Source organism: Cimex lectularius, unplaced genomic scaffold, assembly GCF_000648675.2.
Source record: "Cimex lectularius strain Harlan isolate CLEC.00 unplaced genomic scaffold, Clec_2.1 scaffold540, whole genome shotgun sequence".
Lineage (NCBI taxonomy): Eukaryota > Metazoa > Arthropoda > Insecta > Hemiptera > Cimicidae > Cimex > Cimex lectularius.
In genome coordinates this window covers 1-18,844 of record NW_019393049.1, presented here as the reverse complement: position 1 = coordinate 18,844, position 18,844 = coordinate 1, and the positions used below count along the sequence as shown (strand labels likewise).

At 25.5% G+C, this 18,844-nt stretch overlaps 4 non-coding genes across 4 annotated transcripts; all 4 read right to left on the bottom strand.

Moving 5' to 3' along the window:
- Positions 1-4,798: 4,798 nt before the first annotated feature.
- On the bottom strand, positions 4,799-4,871 carry Trnav-uac. The gene has a single exon. It is a non-coding gene; the product is annotated as a tRNA-Val (tRNA).
- A 1-nt stretch (position 4,872) lies between these two features.
- Positions 4,873-4,945, bottom strand: Trnae-uuc. The gene has a single exon. It is a non-coding gene; the product is annotated as a tRNA-Glu (tRNA).
- A 10,758-nt stretch (positions 4,946-15,703) lies between these two features.
- Positions 15,704-15,774, bottom strand: Trnan-guu. The gene has a single exon. It is a non-coding gene; the product is annotated as a tRNA-Asn (tRNA).
- Positions 15,775-15,791: 17 nt separating this feature from the next.
- On the bottom strand, positions 15,792-15,862 carry Trnar-ucu. Its single transcript has one exon. It is a non-coding gene; the product is annotated as a tRNA-Arg (tRNA).
- Between the last annotated feature and the right edge of the window lie 2,982 nt (positions 15,863-18,844).

Here is an 18,844-nt window from a genome sequence, read left to right as displayed (position 1 = left end):
CTATTTGATTAAATTTCATACATATATGATCATAACATGTTTTTGGGTCTAATGTATTAAGTGGTTCTTCTGGATTAATTACACAATAACAATAGTTATATAGCTGAATAACTTTAGTATTATATTTACAAAGTTTTCTTCCTATTTCAGGTCCATATATATCTATTATTCTTTCCAAATTAACTTCAAGACCTTTAGCACCATATGTACACACATCTCTAATAAAATTTTCATTATTTATTTTCTCTAATATACCTTCAACTGACATAGAAAATTCTTGGGATATTACCGATTGTTCGGTAATATTAATTTGTTGTATTGAATTAATTACTAATTCTAATCCTAAATTCATATCCATACTTTTTTTTTTTTTATATTTATTGATTTAAACCTTTTTAGATGTCTATTAAAAGATATAGGCAGTTTTTAACATTAAGAATTAATAACATCTATTTATGAAAATTTATTTATTTTTCATATTTATTCTTATTTACAATAATTATATACTCCGTCTCCATATCCATTAGGAATTTATTATTTCTATTTTTATTATTATCATCTACAATAATGATGTACTCTACATCCCTTATAAATTTATTATTTCTATTCTTATTATTTACATTAATTATATACTCCGTATTTATTAAAAATTTATTATAAATTAAATCTTTTAGATGTCTATTAAAAGATATAGGCAGTTTAAGCTTATCATTTATTATTTTTTAAAATATTTTTTATTATTTTATACTTTTTCTTACTTATATATAAAATATCTTTTTTTATTTCATGTCATTTAGTATCATAGATATCAGTCTTTAAGACTGATAATAAAACTATATATATATAAATAAATATCTTTATTTTTAAACATTTATTTATTTTTATCTTTTTAAATCAAATATTAATAAATAATATTTCTATTTATTCTAATTTTTACTATTTTAATAAATTATTTTTATAGATTTAATCGTTATAATAACCATTCCATATAAAAAATTTTTTTTTTTTTTATTTACGATTTGGACTAATCTAATAAAATTAAATACTTTATTAATGTAAACTTATTATAAGTATATTTATTACACTAATATAACTAGTAATAATAGACAATTGTAAAATTTATTTACGATTGTAATGGTAAACTAGCAAAAGCATGAGGTTTAGGTGGACTAGTTAAACATCATTCTAATGAACTATTATTTCTAGTGAATAATACTTGGAATGTATCACTAAATAATTGAGGTGTTAATCAAGGATATCTTGAAACTGCTTTACCTTCTGTTAATTGTTTGTATATAATAGTTAAAAAGTATCATGTTGCTACAACACTAATAATTGAACCTATACTACTTAATAAGTTTCAACCATAGAAAGCATCAGGATAATCACTTATTCTTCTAGGCATTCCTTGTAAACCTAAGAAATGTTGTGGGAAGAAAGTAAGATTAACACCTACAAACAAGATTCAGAAGTGAACTTTAGCAGCAAAATGATCATATGATAAACCTAATAATTTAGGTATTCAGAAATATCAACCACTAAATAAAGCGAATACAGCACCCATAGATAATACATAATGGAAATGAGCAACTACATAGTAAGTATCGTGGAAAGCAACATCTAAAGAAGCATTAGCTAAAACAACACCACTTAAACCACCAATAGTGAATAAAACAACAAAACCTAATGCAAATAACATAGGAGCTGTTAAATGTAATGAACCACCGTAACATGTAGCTAATCAACTAAATATTTTAATACCTGTTGGTACAGCAAATATGCAGAAACTAACCGCTCTCCTTTCGATTTTGTTGAAGTGTAGCGATTCATCTGAAAATTTTAATACCTGTTGGTACAGCTATAATTAAAGTAGCAGCTGTGAAATATGCTCTTGTATCTACATCTAAACCAACTGTATACATGTGATGACTTCAAACTAAGAAACCTAAAACACCTATAGACATCATAGCATAAACCATACCTAAATAACCGAATACATTTTTACCTGATCCAGCTGAAATTACTGTACTTACTATTCCGAATCCTGGTATAATTAAAATATAAACTTCAGGGTGTCCGAAGAATCAGAATAGATGCTGGAATAAAATAGGATCTCCTCCTCCAGCTACTTCAAAGAATGATGTATTAAAATTTCTATCAGTTAAAATCATAGTTATACCTCCTGCTAATACTGGTAATGATAATAATAATAACACTGCTGTTATTATTACTGCTCAACCAAATAAAGCTAATTTATGTAAACGTATTCCAGGACTTCTCATATTTAAAATAGTAGTAATAAAATTCATAGCACCTAACATACTACTTATACCACTTAAGTGTAAACCAAATATAGCTAAATCTACACTTGGTCCACTGTGTGATTGTATTCCTGATAAAGGAGGATATAAAGTTCAACCTGTACCAGCTCCATTTTCTATTGTTGCAGAAAATATAAATAATAATAAACTAGGTACTAATAATCAAAAACTTATATTATTTAATCTGGGGAATCTTGTAATACTTATTATTCTTATTATTTTTTATTTATTAAAGATTTTAATATATCATTAAGCTAATAATTATTTTATTATTAGCACTAAATAATTTCTTACTTAGATGGACTATGTCTTCATCCATTATACAATAATGGAGCTTCGCGTGTAGTCTCTGAGGATCCTACTTGTAATTTTTTTTTTACTTTGGTTTCCTGCATATTCTTCCCATGTATACATAAGTATTACGACTAATTCAGTTAATAATACAATTTTTAAAATATATAAACTTCAATTAGGTGTCTATGTATCTGTTAACTAGAAAATTAATTCTAATTTCGAGAGATTCCATGCATATAGCGAAGTAATAATTAAAAAGTTTACACTTTTAACGGCATTTACCCTTTTTTGGGATTATATTATATATAATTTCCTATAACTCTATTCTTTATTAAGGGATTATACTAACTGTAACTATTTAATTACAAACATTCCTTCACAGGATATACCACAATGAGTTAAGCAGATAATTTATTCAAATATTATCAATTATAATAAATTTATTTATATTAATTTTGATTATATATTTTTTTTGTATAATGTTTATTTACAAATATCAATATCTTTCAAATAAACCTGCTAAATATGTTTTATAGTTACTATCTCTATAAAATATATTACTACTTTTATAGTTTTTAGTAAATTATTATATATAATATTCCCAAGGAGAACCTTTTTCTTTTGCCATATCTGGCCCTCCTACTAATAATGGTAATAAAAAATTTCCAAAACCTCCTATTAAAGCTGGCATAACCATAAAGAAAATCATCATTATAGCATGAGCTGTTATTATACTATTATATAATTGGTTATCTGCTATATATTGAACACCTGGTGCTGATAATTCTAATCTTATAAGCACAGAAAAAGCTGTACCTAATAAACCTGAAAATAATGCAAACATTAAATATAATGTTCCAATATCTTTAGCATTAGATGATAAGAATCATCTTTCTTGTCATTCTGTTGGTTGTTTAAATGTTAAAAATGATGTAGTATTTTCTTTAATAGACATTGTTGAATATTTTCTACTTGTACCATATTTATAATTGAGATCTAAAATCCAAAATCATATACGTCTGTATACCCTTAATAACATAAATATAGGAACTATATTTATGTTATACACGGTTTCTATATTTATATTTATACTTATATTTTTATTTTTATATTATCGTTTTTTTAATATACGCCTAATACGCCTACAAAAAATTTTTTTCACATTAATTAATAAAAAACGACCAAAACTTTAATTAACTACAACTAATGGATGGATACCTAGAATCGAACTAGGATATGCTATGCCACATACAGCTGTTCTACCTTTGAACTATACCCACCTATAGATTTTTTTTTTAATCTATATTCTTATTTAGTATTAACACTATAAAATATAGTTACTATTTACGATTAATCTTATTAAAAATTAATTTATTATATATAAATATTATTAACTGTATATATTAGAAATAAATAATTCAATTATATGCACAAAGAATCTTTCATGTATATAAGTAAACAATAATCATCTCCAAAAAACAGCTAAATTAAAAATGAAATAGCCTAGCCGGGAGAGAAACTCGAATTCTCATTCTTAATTCATGAAATTATTGTTCTACCTATTGAACTATCCTGGCTAATATATTATGTTGGGGCGACTCGAACACCCAATAATAAATACCAAAAATTTATGACTTACCGATTAGTCGACAACATAAAAAAAATATGGGTAACAAGACTTGAACTTGTAAAGTTAGACTATCCCGGCCTAAGCGGAACCTGGTTACCTTATTTCAGCATACCCATAAAACAATGCTCGAGATAAGACTTGAACTTACAACCTAATCAACTTCACTGACCCGCTCTACCAATTGAGCTTCTCAAGCTAATATGGAGTTATCAGGAATCGATCCTGAAATAACGATATGCAAAATCGCCGTTTTACCAGTTAAACTATAGCCCCTACCCGAGAAACGATTCGAACGTTTACGACTTGCGTCACTTAAACTTAAGCTAAGACTGTCTACCAATTCCAGCACTCGGATTATATAAGACTAAAATGACTTGAACATTTACTCAAACCATCATGAGTGGTTCGCTTTACCGATTAAGCTATAGTCTTTTTGCGGATTTAGGAGTTGCACCTAAATTTTATGGGCATGAGCCATATATGTTACTATTACATCAACCCGCATATACTTTATATTTAAACTATCAGTTTTTAATTTTATAAATATTTTCTTTAAGAAATAGGTGATTTGAACACCTGACCTTTCGTGTGTAAAACGACTGCTCTACCAACTGAGCTAATTTCTTTCAACCCAAGGGAGGTTCGAACTCCCGCACTAACAGTGAAAATGTTATGTCTTAACCAACTTGACCATTGGGTCTTATAGCCCAGTACAAGTATCGCACTTGTTTCTACCGATTACAAAACGGTTACATTACTTTTATGCTAACCAGGCTTTCATTAGATATACATAATATTAAGTATATTATTAATTAGTACTTTATGTCTAAAAATCTTAAGATTAGTACAACTAAAGCCTATTAATTAATATGTTTATTATTAATTATACTCGTAGTGTTCTACTACGTTTAAAAGTATCCTAAAGTAAGCTTCGCGCTTAAATGCTTTCAGCACTTATCTTTAACTGACGTAGCCTTCCTGCCATGCCTATGCGAACTATTTACTTAAGTATAAGTAAATGATATATCTTATAATGATATATAACATAAACAATAGGTAAACCATAGGTCAATATACCCAACTCCTTTCGTACGAAGGGGCTATCTTTATTCTACTTTAATTTCCTCTAGAAGATAGAAACCATACTGTCTCACGACGTATTAAACCCAGCTCATGTAGCTCTTTAATCGACGAACAGTCGAACCCTTCATGATTTTTGCATTCATGTGGATGAGCTAAGCCGACATCGAGGTGCCAAACCGCGCACTCAATTTGTACTCTCTTGCGCAAATTAGCCTGTTCAATTTTGTTATCATAAAAGTTTTCTTTTACTTCCAATTTTTTCAAATTGGTTCAGACTATTTCATCATTTTTATTAATTATAATTAGGTTAATATTAATTTATTAAACTCCACTCACTCAACCTTTAACTCCAAAAGATCCTATACGTGATTTAGAATTTAATTTTGTATATTGTAAATTAGGTTTTTCATTTCCTCTTATTAAAGATGAAGGATAACCTTGAATTGTTGTATATGTATTTGCTAAATTACCTTTATACTTAAATTTATATTGTGATCTTGAAGCTGTATAACGTTTAGTTAATCTTCCTGCTGCTTCTAATCTTACACCTGATACTCTTTTATATTTAATATCATCTAATATTACTTTTTTTAAATTATCTGAATTTTTTTTATTATATTGCATTAATTTATTTAATAAATTATTTGTAGTATCTATATTATTTATATTAAATAAATTTTCTAAGTTAAAATAATATTTAGATCTTCCATTTAAATTTACTTTTTTAATTTTTGCTTTTTTTACTAATTCTCTTAAATATCATAATAATTCTCTTTTTTTTCTTAATTTTAATACCATTGGTTGTGTATAGATATCACTATTAAAATATAAGTATTTTAAATTTATTATATTAAATTCTATATTTTTTTTATATATTTTTTTTATTAAATCAATTAAACCTTGTATATATGAATTTTCAAATTTTGCTTTATTTATATAAAGTAATTGTTTATAATACATATAATATTTTAATCTTTTTATTGATTTTTTTATATAAGTTTTATAATAAATATTTTGTATTTTAAATACTTTTGAATTATATTGAGGTAAAACATTTGTTAATGTTTTACTTTTATTTTGTTGTTGACTTAATATATTCATACCTTGAGATCTTATTAATTGTAATTTTTTTATAAATCTAACCTTGTTGAATAATCTTGTATATCTTTTTCTTAATTTTGATAAATAATTAAGTTTTTGTTTATTATATACATATAATGTTATATTAACTTTATCATTAGTATGTTTAAATTCACCTTCACTTAGAAATATTTTATTTGTTGATAATTTTCTATTTCTACGACGCAATCTAGAACTTCTTAATTTAGATTCTATATTTAAATTATATGAATTAAAATAACCTTTTATTAATTTCATTACCAATCTACTTGCAACAGGTATTAAACTTATAGTATTTTTATTATACACATATATACTATTTTTTCAATCTCTTACAGCAGGTACAAAATCTTTATTATAAAAACTTATATTTTCATCATTTAATACTTTTTTTTTATATGTATTTTTTAATTTAGATTTTATAATATTTAACATTTTAATAAATANTAATATTAAGCTTGATATTTAATCAAGTCTATTTCATTATTATTTAAATAATAATAATAATTATACATATTATTTTATAATTAATAAAAATGTTGGGCATAATTAAAAGATTATTGTTAGCAATACTCACTTTTAGTCGTTGAACGTACTTATTTTTAATAAAAGTAATATAATACTATTTAATTGCTAAAAATAAGTTTCGCTTCAAATATACTTATAAACATAAGTTATTTTTGAAATTTACCCAATATATTACCAATATATTAAATATTGGAGGACTTACAGTTATAAATCCCTAGCGTAACTTTTTCTATAATCCAAGACCTTTCCTTAATGCATCTTGTGATCATATGCCCCGCTTACGCGACTGATAGACTTGTAGGTCAAACAGTAAAGCAAGATTTAGCCATTAAACTTTTAAAGTATAATTAATCATCATATTAATTAAGATAATATACAAAATTAATATGACAAAAAACTTTTAAATATTAAAGTTTTAAATACATCTATTTACCATATAGTTAAAATCTTACTTAGAATAAAATAAATATTAAACTTAATTTAACAATAACTGTATATTTATAATAATAAATATAACAAATTAAAATATTTGTAATAAATTTACAAATTTACATTATGAACTTTGGATATACCCAGGTACTTTTTGTGGGATCTGTGCCCCGCATAAACTGCCTTCCAATCTTCAAAAGCATATAATAGGAAACGAATAAAGGTGTTTCATTGTTATTAAGCAATTACCTTATACTCTCGAAAACATCCTAGATTTTAACTTTTGCAACTGGTAACAGTAAAGCTGCATAGGGTCTTCTCGTCTATCTAGAGGTAAACAGTATCTGCACTGCTATTCCAATTTCACTGAGACAATCATCGAGACAGCTGTTGTATCGTTATGTCATTCATGCAGGACCGCATTTAACGGCCAAGGTATTTCGCTACCTTAGGACCCTCATAGATAAGGCCGCCATTTATCGGGGTATCCTACGATACCTTAGTTATATACTAAGGTATATTCGTTACCCTGCCGACATTGGGCAGACATCACACTCAATACTTTGATATTTTATCTTTGCAGAGTGCTGTGTTTTTATTAAACAGTCGTACAACATTATTTTATGTTTCCTCTTATTATTTATTTAATTATATCATATACATATTTCTATATATATGTTAAATATTATAATAATGGCCCTCCTTATCCCGAAGTTACGGTAGTCAATTTGCCGAGTTCCTTAATGATTGTTCACTCAAACGCCTTTGTATTCTCTACTTGCTTACTTGTGATAGTATCTAGGTACGGTATATATATAACCTTATTATATATATATTTTACTGTATAATTTAATAAAATTATACTTTATACAATCTTGAAAACTTTAACAAGAAATTATATAACTATTATTAAAATATATATATAGTTTAGTATAAATTTTTCCAGAACCTTTATTACTTGATAAAGGTTTTATTTTTTACTTATATAAGGTAGTATTGATTTTAATACTTTATATATATATAAATATCATCAAAATTACCATTTGATTAATATATTTAGATACCGAAAATTAAATATAATACCATAAGCTTAAGGCGAGGTTATTCCTTTTTCGTTACTCATGTCAGCATTCTCTCTTGGATTATATTGATAAATTATTTTTATTAAAAATTTTTTTTTTTAATTATTTATACTTATTATATCTTTGAAGTAATAATAAATAATATATATCCAATGTTCCGCTACCCCACATTTACAATATAATAATATATATATTATAATATGTGTACAAGGTTTTGGTATATTATTTAGATCCGTTAAATTTTCGGTGTTTATTACTAAAATTTATTCAGTGCTCTGTTACGAGGTCTTCAAAAAATGGCCGCTTCTAAGCCTATTTCCTGATTGTATTAATAAAAAACATCCTTAATTTCACTCAATAATAATTTTGGAACCTTAACTCTTGTTCTGGGCTGTTTCCCTTTTGACATACAACCTTATCGCACTATGTCCGATTATTCTACATTCATCTTTGCCATTCCGAGTGCAAATACTCTCCAGTAAAGTCACTACAACCCCCCGATGTTGATAAAATCATTTGATATTATCCGAGATCACAGTTCTGTACCTGCTAAGATGTTAATAGAATTACCTACTCATATAGGTTTCGCGGAAAACCAGCTATACTAGTCAGTTTTGTCTTTCACTAACTTACCACAGTTCCTCGGATATCTATACAACGATAACCCGTTCGGGCTTTTACAACCCTGACCATGGTAAGATCACTAGCCTTCGGGTCTAATTTTAGATACTTATTCATTTTTTCATAATTGGTTTATCTAAGCTAATTACTTTATAATCTTTGCTTGCATCTAAAATTAACTTGCTGACCCATTATGCAAAAGGTACGCTCTTATTTTTTATTTAAATTTTTTTCGAGCTGCTTATAAAACTACTATTTCAAATTTTACCTCACGGTACTTTTCACTATCGCTTATATATCATATTTAGCCTTAGAAGAAGGTTCTCCTTTACTCAAACAGATTTTAATCCATTTTACTTAACAGTTTTTGTTATAGGCTTTTATTTATTAGTTTACACTAATAAATAATCTCGTTTGATTTCTTTTCCTAAAGTTACTGAGATATTTCAATTCACTTCGTTTATTATTTGATTTCTCTTAGAATCCTAGATTTTTCTAGTGATTTATTTCTTTAATATATAGCTAATTATCCTTAATAGTTTCTTTCTATACTCATCTTGATTTCTCAAGATATATTTTATATATCACCTTTATTGCAAGGTATTTTTTATCTTATATTAATAAATTCAGGTTATTATGATTCGAACATAACAATTTCTCAACCCAAATGAGATGCCTAACCACCTGGCTCTAACCTGTTTATATTTATCGCGCTATTCAGAGAGTATATGATTCGAACATATGAAAGTATTACCTTTAACTAGTCTCAAGCTAGCCGCCTTAAACCACTCAGCCAACTCTCTTTTTTTTGGTATTTTGATTCTTCAGTGACTCGAACACTGAACATATCCTTATCAAGAACACACTTTACCGGTTAAGTTAAAGAACCTACAACCAGCAGTTTTGTATTTAAATTTATTTTTTCTTATTACTTTAGTTTATAATAAAAGATCGATTCATACAATCTATATTATCTTTAAGTATATATATATATATATATATATATTTAGATACAAGAGTACTTAGACTTGAACTAAGAAATATAAGGTTGAAGCTTACAGTTTTACCTATTAAACTACACTCTTCGGAAAAGAGATGAATCGAACATCTACGTGTTAAACACAATATTTAGCAAATATCTTACCCTACCAATAGCAACTTTTCCTTAATTGGTTTAATTTTTTTTTTACTAATTATTATGTTTACTAACGGGCTAGGCCGGACTTGAACCGGCATAAACTTCCTTGACAAAGAAGTGCTTTACCTATTAAACTACTAACCCATTTACGGCTAGTCGAATTCGAATCGACACATCTTAGGTGGTAGCTAAGTAGTCTACCATTAACTTATAGCCGTATTTTTAACACATATTGTTTATATTTATTAATGTGTATTTTTTTTTTTTTATTATGACTAGCCGAATTCGAATCGACACACTTCGTGTGGAAAACGAACAGTCTACCATTAACTTATAGTCATTAATAATATAAGACTTATAGGATTCGAACCTACATTATAATGATTAAAAGTCACATGTTTTACCTTTAAACTAAAGTCTCTTAAATATTTATATATATTATATATTAATAAATATTTTAAAGATATGGTATATATTTAAAATTTAATAACCTCAGTAGTATACTGATATATATAAAAATAATCATACAACATCTACAAAATGTCAGTATAAAATACCTGATTCATAACCAAGATGGTGATGATCAGTTAAATGATAAGCTGCTAAACGTCATAAACCTACAGCTAAAAATGCTGTTCCTATAATAACGTGTATACCGTGGAAACCTGTTCCAAAATAGAAACATGAACCATAAACACTATCAGATATTGTGAATGATGATACTGAATATTCTACACCTTGGAAGAATGTAAATATTGCTGCTAATATTATTGTTATTAATGTTCCGTATAAGGCTCCTTTTCTATTTCCCTGTATTAATGAATGGTGTGCATAAGTTATAGTTACACCTGATGATAATAAAATTATTGTATTTAATAATGGTAATTCAAAAGGATTTATACCTTGTATACCTAATGGAGGTCATTGTGCTCCTAATTCTACACTAGGTGATATAGCACTATGGAAGAATGCTCAGAATATAGCTAAGAAGAAAAATACTTCAGATATAATAAATAAACCTACTCCTAAATTTAATCCTTTTTGTACAGCATTAGTATGATTACCTAAATATGTTCCTTCTGATATTACATCTCTAAATCATAGACCCATTACATACATTACATTAAAAATAGCTAATGGTACTAAATATTGGAATCCTTCGAAACCATGCATAAAACAAACTGTTGCAGTTGTAAGTACAAATAATGAAATACTAGTAAATAGTGGTCAAGGTGATGGAGACACTAAATGGAAAGGATGATTTTGAAAATTTCTTTTTGATTGATGTATCATTTTTTTTTTTTATTTTTTAACAAGTTTTCAATAATTATTTTTGTTTTACATTAATTATTATAGCTCCTACCATACCTAATAACAATATTACTGAACTTATTATCAATCATATTGAGTAATTAGTATACATTAAATTACCTATACCTGTTATTTGTGTAAACTCTATTAATGAATTATCTCAACCTTTACTACTTACATATCCTATTTCTTGATTTAAATTTACTATACTTGATTCATTACTTATTTCTATATTATATAATCCTGTTAATCTATTTGATAAAGATGATATTATTGTTTTATCTGTTAAATTACAAGGTAATACTTGTCCTATTATATAATAAAATAATAAAACTGTTAATATAGCTAAAGGTATATCATTATTAGTTTCACTTAAAAGTTCAGATATTCTAATGTTTATTAACATTAATATAAAAAGGAATAAAATTGAAATAGCACCTACATATACTAATATATAAGATAATCCTAAATAATTTATACCAGCTAATATTAATATTCCTGCTACATTTACAAATAAACCTATTAAAAATAATACAGATACTACCGGGTTTCTACTTATAATTGTAAATACTCCAAATAATATTGATATTATATATAATATATCTAAAAATTCTACTTTAAATCCATTAGTTATATAATCATTGATTAATAAAATATCTAATAATCCATTAGATACATGATTGTTATATATTAAATAATTATTCATTATAATTTAATTAAATTGTTCTTTCATTATTTCTAATATCTAGAAAGTTATTAGGAAGAAAAGGAATCGAACCTTCGACGACTGATAGTCATTGAGTTTACAGCTCAACCCGTAAGACCAACATACGGACCCTTCCTTAATATTTTATCTTATACTGGATTTGAACCAGATTGAAAAAATTTATTATTTTTTTTTTTTTCAATTTACCTTTTAAAGATAATACATATATATATTTATTTATATATATTTAATATAATAAACATATATTTTTTACATACATATATGTATATTTAAATATTTATTGTTAATGTTAATTCATCCCGTGCAATTTCCATTACACGAACCATATTTCGACTTAACACCAATCAAAGTCATGCATACGAAAATTTAACTTATAAATTTATATAACTAATTATATATATTAAAAATATAAGCAAATCAAACTTCTTGCACATACTTCTTTCAGCGCCTGACGAGTGGTTAGTACCCAACTGATTTTAAATTCACCGTGACGATGGTGATTCACGATTACTAGTAATTCCTTATTCATGTAGTCGAGTTACAGACTACAATCCATATTATATCCTTTTTTGGGGGATTAGCTCAATTTCACAAAATCGCATCCCTTTGTAAAGGCATATGTGGCACGTCTATAGCCCACAGTATTAAGGCCATGATGACTTGTCTTAATCCCTATTATCTAACCTATATATTGGCGATCCACTTTATATATATAAATAAAGTGAGGGTTTTCGTTAATTAAAGGACTTAACCAGATCTCACGACATTAACTAAAGACAGCCGTGCAGCGCTTGTAAAATATTCAAACTGTGGTAAGGTTTTTCGCGGGTCATCGAATTAAATAACATACTTCACTACTGGTCTCAGAAACGGTCTAATGATTTCAGTTTATATGTTGCCATAGTACTCTTGAGGTGGAATGCTTACACTTTCATTTATAGACTAAATTTATATCTAGTCTATGACATTCATCATTGTCTGCTTGGACTACTAGGGTATCTAATCCTTCTCGCTACCCAAGCCTTCGTCCCTCAACGTCAGTTTTTACATAGAAGGATGCCTTCGCCGTTACCAGTCTCTCTGAGATTATTCATATTAAATCACTACTCCAGAAATTCTTCCTCCTTACATAAAACTCTAGTAAACAAGTACTCATTTAGAGTTTAATTTACCGTCTAGGTACCCTTTAAACCTAATAAAGATGATTAACACTAGTCTTCTACGTATTACCGCGACTGCTGGCACGTAGTTTGGTCAAGACTTATAAATAGAAAATTGTCATTATCATTATTCTATTTAGAATTTTATACGACTTAATCGTTATTGTATTATTATAATACACTTTCATTCTTCCAAGTTACTGGTTCAGCCTTTCGGCCATTGACCAATATTCCTCACTGCTGTACTAAAACGCATTGGGGTTTTTTCAGACCCAATGTGGTCGATCGACCTCTCAGTCACGACTACGGATTTAGCTAGTAAAGTCATTACCTTTACTACTACTCACCGTGATAATAATTAACATCTTAAAGCGGACTTTTATTTTCCTTTTTTCTATAAGGGATTTTCCCCTTACTTTAAGGTAGCCAAATTATCTTTTACTCACCTGTACACCACTACTACTTAGTTTTTTAACTAATTAGTCGTTCGATTAGCATGTGTCAAGTACTTGGACAGCGTTCAATCAGAGCCATCATCAAACTCAAAAAATTTTTTATGGTATAGGTCTTAGGTATATAAATATACTTATACCTATACCTTTATTGTCAGATATTTTTATTTTTAATTATTTTAGTTTAGTTATTTTCCCTATTATTTATATTGAAAACTTATTAATTTATATCTAATTTTTATCTGCAGATTTTATCTACTTATCTATTACGTATAAAGATATAATTAAGCCGGTTTCTGTTAAAAAAAAAAAGATTTTTTTTTTTATTATAATTCTAAATTAGTACTAAATATAGGGGTAGTGTTCGCAATTATTAATTAAATAATTTTTATTATTTAGATATTTAATTAATAATTATTAGTTTCTGTTAAATTCCTTATATTTATATATTGCTTATTTTAGCTTATATACTTAATTAGTATTGGACTTTCCTTTTCAGAAAATTTTTATATCTTTTACATATTACGTGTATGTTAATTAAATCCTATATACTTAATTAGTATTGGACTTTATTTTTTATGTCATTTTCATAATTAAATTAAAGTGAATAATTTACGTATATAATTTATAATTAGTGTAAATCTAATCCATCTTTAATATAAGAACAAGTTAAAACTACAAAAACTTGAGCTTGAATGAATGCAATAGCTAACTCTAATCCAGAGAAAGCTATAATAAATGCTAAAGGTATTAAACCTAAAAAGAAGAATAATATACCACTAGTCATTATATTATATGTAAATCCACTTAAAATAGATAAAAGCATGTGTCCTGATAAAATATTTGCTGCTAATCTTAATCCTAAAGAAACATTTCTAGATAAATATGAAATAAATTCTATTAAAACTAATAAAGGTAATAATGCTAAAGGACAACCTGAAGGTACAAATAATGAAAAGAATTTTAATCCATGTTTTTGTAATCCTAAGAATGTTGCACCTAATACTATTGTAAAACTCATTGAGAATGTTAATACAAAATGTGATGTTGATGCAAAACTATAAGGTACTAAACCTATTAAATTATTTACTAATATAAATATAAATAATGCATATATAAATGGGAAATATAATTGCCCTTTTGTAGGGTTTAGTTGATTTATTACAATACTATGTACTGTAGCATATATAGCTTCTTGGCTTATTGATCAACTGTTTGGTATTATTTTATTATTATTTGTAGCTAATAAATGATAAGCTAATGTTAAAAATAAACCTATTGATAGGTATAATCCTATATTTGTTAAAGATAAATGTATATTACCTAAAACATTTGCATTTATAGAGAATAAATCTCTTATTTCAAATTGGTCTAACGGACTTAATACAAAATGAAACATTTGTCTTTTCTATTAATAAATTTAAATTGTTAATTTATATATAAATTTCTATTTATAAATTATTTATATCGATACTTAATTTTAATATTCGTATACATTTATAATTCAACAATACTAGATTTTTTAAGTTTTGCTTATTATTAGTAATTGTGGTAATTATAATTTATTAATATATATACGAGATATAAAAATACGTACAAATCTTGGTAATATATATTTACTAAATGCATATATTAACACTGTTAATGCTAAAAATGCAAATACTACTTGATTTACGAAAAAAAATGGTACTAATTGTGGCATATTTTATATTAAATTTATAGTTTAGTTATAAGCTATCTTTGCTATTTATTTTTACTATTTTACCTATTATGGATGAAGTTATATATATATATATATTGTATAACTTAGCCCTTAAGATGAATCGAACATCTATCAAAATATTAACAGTATTCCGCTCTACCATTGAGCTATAAAGGCTTATAATTTACAATACTCTTCTTATCTAAGACTCGAACTTAGATCAAAATATTAGAAGTATTTTGCTCTACCATTGAGCTAATAAGAATATAACCCTACCACCCTCTCCTACTAGTTTAAATAATTTATTTGATATTTACTACCTTTACTCACACTAAATTATTTTTAAAAACTTTTTATTTTTATTATACTATGTTTAGTTAATATTAATATTTTTTTTTTTAATTAATATTATAAATTAAAGAAGAAACTGAATAATGTAGTCCATCTAAAATTGGAGCAGGATATATACCAAATAATACAGTTAATATAACAAAAACTAATAACATTATAAATTCTCTTCTAGTTACATCTCCTATATTTTCTATAAAATATATAGAATAAGAACCTCCAAATATTATTCTGTTATACATAAATATAGTATAAGCAGCAGCGAAAATTATAGAAGTACTAGCTAAAGCACCTAAAATAGGCATTCTTTCAAATACTCCGTATAATGACATAAATTCACCTATGAAATTAAAAGTTAAAGGAGTTCCACTATTACCTAAAGCTAATATGAAAAATAACACAGAGAAAATAGGCATCATTTGAGCCATTCCTCTATAATATGTTATTAATCTAGTTGATGATCTATCGTATAAAACACCTCCAGCACATATAAATAAACCTGATGAAACAAAACCGTGAGCTAAACCTAAAACAATTGATCCTTCAATACCTTGTATTGTATTACTAAATGCACCTATTAAATATACAGCTGCATGAGATACAGATGAATAAGCTATAAGTTCTTTAATATCTATTGTTCTTAATGTACTAAAACTAGCATATAATATAGTTATTACACCTATTACATATATAATATAAGTATAATTTAAAGAAGCTTTAGGTAATAAAGGTAACATTAATCTAAATATACCATATAAACTTAATTTTAAAACTATACCAGCTAAAATTATACTACCTGATAAAGGTGATTCAACGTGAGCTTTTAATAATCAAGTATTTAAAAAAATTACTGGAGTTTTTACAGCAAAAGCTATAAATATTCCATAAAATAAAAATAATTGAGTTATATAATTAAAGTTTGCTTTACTTAATGCATCAAAATCTGATGTTCCCATTATAGATGTCATAACAATTATTGATAATAACATAAATAATGATCCAAATAATGTATATAAAAATAAATAAAAACTAGCTCTTACTTTATTACTTGATCCAAATAATCCTATTAATAAAAATAATGGTGGTAATATACTTTCAAAAAAAATATAAAATAATAATACATCTAACACTAAAAATACTGCTAATAATAATGTTTCTAATAATAACATTATTACTATAAATGATAATACATTTTTAGATTGTATAGAGTTTCAATTTGATAATATTGCTATAGGCATTATTATTGTTGTCAATAATACAAAATAAATTGATAAACCATCTACACCTAAATATATATCAAAATAATTAATTTCATAATGTTCTTCAATAAATTGATATTGTTTACTACTAAAATCAAATAATATAAACATTATTAACGAGATTATTAAATTAATTATTGTAGTTACTAATGCTATTGATTTTATTTTTATATTATTTATTATGGATAAACCATAATTAGCTTCTATTGTTACTAATCCTATACCTACTAAAGGTGTTAATAATAATAATAATGACATATATATTGTATATATATATATATAATTTAAATAATTTATTTACTATTTATAAAATGTATATTACATTATCTAAAGTAATATCTTTTTTTATATTTTTTTACTTATTGTATGCCAATTAAGTTAGATATAGTTAATAAGAATAATTAATTTATTCTTATAATTTTTTTTTTTATTTATATATATCTATACCTATATTATATGCTATTTATTTAAATATATATTTATATATAATAGAATATATTACTATAATAATGAAATATTAGTTGGAATTATTCCTAAACCATATACGATACAAGGTATTAATACAACATAAGCTATTGTTACAGGTAATAATACAGTTCAACAAACAGACATTAATTGATCAAAACGTATTCTAGGGAAAGAAGCTCTAACTCAAATAAATACAAATATTAAAAAAGCTGTTTTTAATGCTAAATTTATAGGAGAAGAAGAAATATGTACAAATATATCAAATAAAATAGTATTATTTACATTTATAAATAAACTTAAAATATTAATAAATATATCTAAAGGTATAATACTTAAATAACCACCTAAAAATAAAATACTATTTAAAATACAAATTAATACAATACTAGCATACTCAGCTAAGAAAAAGAACACAAATATACTAGCAGAATGTTCTGTCATGAAACCACTTACAAGTTCTGATTCTGCTTCAGCTAAATCAAAAGGAGCTCTATTAGTTTCTGCTATAGAACCTATAAAGAATACTAAAAATAAAGGTAATAAAGGAAATAATAAGTTTACTACTCTTTGTGATTCTATTATAGTTATTACATTTAAACTACCTGTTAATAATATTACTAATAAAATTACAGAGCTTAATATTAATTCGTAACTAATTAATTGAGCTGTACTTCTTAATGAACCTAAAAATGCATATTTAGAATTTGCAGATCAACCTGCTAATAATATACCATATGTTGCTAAAGCACTAACAGCTAACATATATAATATACCTAAATTATAATCTGATATATATAAACCTGAACCAAAAGGAATTACAAGATAACCTAATAATGCAAAAATTAAAGTTATTATAGGACCTAAGAAAAATAATACTACATTTGCTTGAGTTGGTGCTATATATTCTTTTAATAATAATTTTAAAGCATCGGCAAATGCTTGTAATAAACCATAATAACCTACAGCATTAGGACCTAATCTTCTTTGCATACTTGCCATAGTTTTTCTTTCTGCTACTGTTACAAAAGCAACTGATAATAATGTAGGTACTATCACTAAAAGACCTTCTAATATTGAAATTAAAGATATCATTTTTTTTTTTATTTTTATAAAAATACTAATTTATTTATAATATACTTTTTATTATTTATTTATTTTATATTTATAGTTAT